This window comes from Chinchilla lanigera, unplaced genomic scaffold, assembly GCF_000276665.1.
Source record: "Chinchilla lanigera isolate Chin_1 unplaced genomic scaffold, ChiLan1.0 scaffold00015, whole genome shotgun sequence".
Lineage (NCBI taxonomy): Eukaryota > Metazoa > Chordata > Mammalia > Rodentia > Chinchillidae > Chinchilla > Chinchilla lanigera.
In genome coordinates this window covers 506,796-509,648 of record NW_004955416.1, presented here as the reverse complement: position 1 = coordinate 509,648, position 2,853 = coordinate 506,796, and positions in this window count along the sequence as shown.

The following is a 2,853-nucleotide window of genomic DNA, read 5'->3' as shown; positions in this document are numbered from 1 at the left end:
AGCACCTGCCTTTTGGCAAGAGCAAGGTCTTGAGTTTGATTCCTGGTACCAGGAAAAAAAAAAAAAAAACACCAAAAACCAAAACCAAAAACAAAAACAAAAAAACCCAGAAAGTATATGCAGCAGATTGATGAAGGCAAGGATAGAATATCAGATCTAGAAGACAGGAACACAACTAGCAATCAGGAAAAGAAAGACATCTTAAAAATTTCAAGAGACCACAAAAAAAAATCAAATCAACAGCTACAGGAGGAAATAAACAAGAACAACATAAGATTGATTGGCATCAGTGAGAAAGCTGGAGATGGTGTAAAAGCCATTAAAAACCTCTTCACAGAAATAATGGCAAAAAACTTACCAAATATGGATAAAGATTTGACATACAAGTAAATGAAGCATATAGAATGCCAAATAACTGTAACCAAAATAAATCTACACCAAGGCATATAACAATCAAGATTCCAGAAATTCAGCACAAGAAAAAAATATTAAAAGCAGCTATCCTTCTGTGGGATGGTGGGGCCTGCAAGCAGAGTCCACACCTGGCAATCTTTCCATTCTCCCTCTAGGATGTCAAAGCCTGTGAGTAGAGTGCATCTGCACCCAGTGCTTCCTCGATTGTCTTGGAGATGGCAAGGTGTTTGAGAGAAGTATAAGGACACATGCCTTTGTCAAGTAGACTGACAGGAACCCTAACACCTGAGACCCAGGACAACAGCCAGGTCCCAGGTGCATGTGCACACACACGATCTTGGAAGGCAGAGTAATTGGTGAGATCAGCAGTGTAGAAGTGTCTGACACAGCCGCACTGAGCCAGCGGTTGAACTCCAGAAAACTTCACCAGCAGAAGTCCAGTCCCAGGGCCCACATTCAGAGGCTAAGATCAGCTCCATATACAGAACATTTCTGGGATTAAATATGGACACTATCACAGAACTGTAAGCACCAGAGGTACTTTACTACTTTCATTCTCCCTTATTTGTCTGATTGGATATCCCTCTCCTGTCTGATTGGATGTCATCTTGTTTTCTTCTATATTCTGTAGTTATTTTTTGCATTGGGGATTTTTATTTTTTTCTTTTTCTATTTTTTCTCTCCTCTCTTTCTCTCATCACCTTTCTCTTTCCTTTTTCCTTTGGTTTATTTTCATTTTCTTTCTCTTTTCTCTCTTATTTCTTCAATGTTTAGGTTTCTTACCTTTTTTTTTTTTTTCATTCTCTTCTATAGACTCACTTTCTCTCTTTCCTCAACTAGTTCTTGAATTTAAACTTTCAAGTGAGTAAACACTGGCTCTGCCCTTTCTGACTACTTCTTTGTATTCTATTTCATTCTTTCCCTCCTATGTCCTCCACTTTCCCAAAACTTGGGTGTTACCCTTTAATTTCCAGCCCTGACTCTACTATATTTGACCTCACTCATTACTTTAGCCAATCCCCTAAACATCTTAACTCCCTGCTCCTGACAGAAGGGTAAAATCATCTAAGGGGAAAATCACTGCATACAAGCGCATGGTATATGCTTGATTTTGTTACATAATTTTAGTTTTTTTGGTTTTTTTTTTGTTTTGGTACCAGGAATCAAACTCGGGACCCCATGCTTGCCAGGTAGGCACTTGTGCTGCTGAGTTATATCCCCAGCCTTGTTACATAATTTTAGAGTTTATGCCCATGGCCAGAGGTAACAGGTTGATGGTTACCATAGTTTATCAGTAGTTAGGCTGCTCTTGAAACTATTGTTATGGTTAACTGTAATACTTTAGACAGGATGTTATACATGTTATAAACAGTTTTTCTCCCCTGTATGATGACACTGTGACTGCATGAGATAATAATCACCAGCACAGCCCAGTATCAAAGGATTAGAAGCTCAGCCAAATAGTAATCTTACATCTTTTACAAATTGGGAAGCCAGGGCCTTGGTATAGCTATAAGAAACCACCTACATCTAGAAGACATCCCTAAAGAACAAACACCCTCTAGCGAAACCTAAATACTATTGATAAAGTTATATATCATAAGAAACTGGCAAGTATCAACATAGAAAACAAACTATAAAAGAGAAAATAGAAAATGACAAAGTGCAGGAGCAAAATGCAACCCTAGACCCCCAGGCCATCCAGATAAGCCCAGAACTCCAGAAGATAGATGAAATTGGAAATCAAACACTGACACTTTCTGAAATGATAGCAGCAGAAGTGAAAAAACAAGTGGACAAGGCTATGGAGAAAATAATCTCTCAGGTAGAGAAAGAAATGATGCTTAAAATCAAAGATATTAGAGAAGACACAGACAAAAGAATAGATGAAATTGGAAAAATGATGGAAACAAATAATGCCCAGCATAGGAAAGTAATGGAATACATGAAACAGATCCAAATAGAAATCTAAGAGATTAAAGCCTCCATTGAAGGCATATGCAACAGGTTGAATGAAAGAGAGGATAGGATTTCAGATCCTGAAGACAAAATTACAGACAGTGACAATGAAAAGAAAAATATCTTAAAATTAGCAAGAGACCATGAAAAATCAATCCAACAGCTACAACATGAAGCAAAGAAGAATAACATAAGATTCACTGGGGTCAATAAGAAAGCTAGAGACAGCACAAATGACATAAAAAAAAAAAAAAAACTCTTCACAGAAATAACCGCAAAAAACTTCCCAAGTGTGGATAAAGAATTTAACATACAAATAAATGAAACATTTAGAACCCCAAACATTCCTGACTAAAATAAAACTACACTAAGACATATAATAATAAAGATTCCAGAAATTCAGCACAAAAATAAAATATTAAAAGCTATTAGAGAGAGGAAACAGATCACCTACAAAGGAAAGCTCATTAGAATCACAGC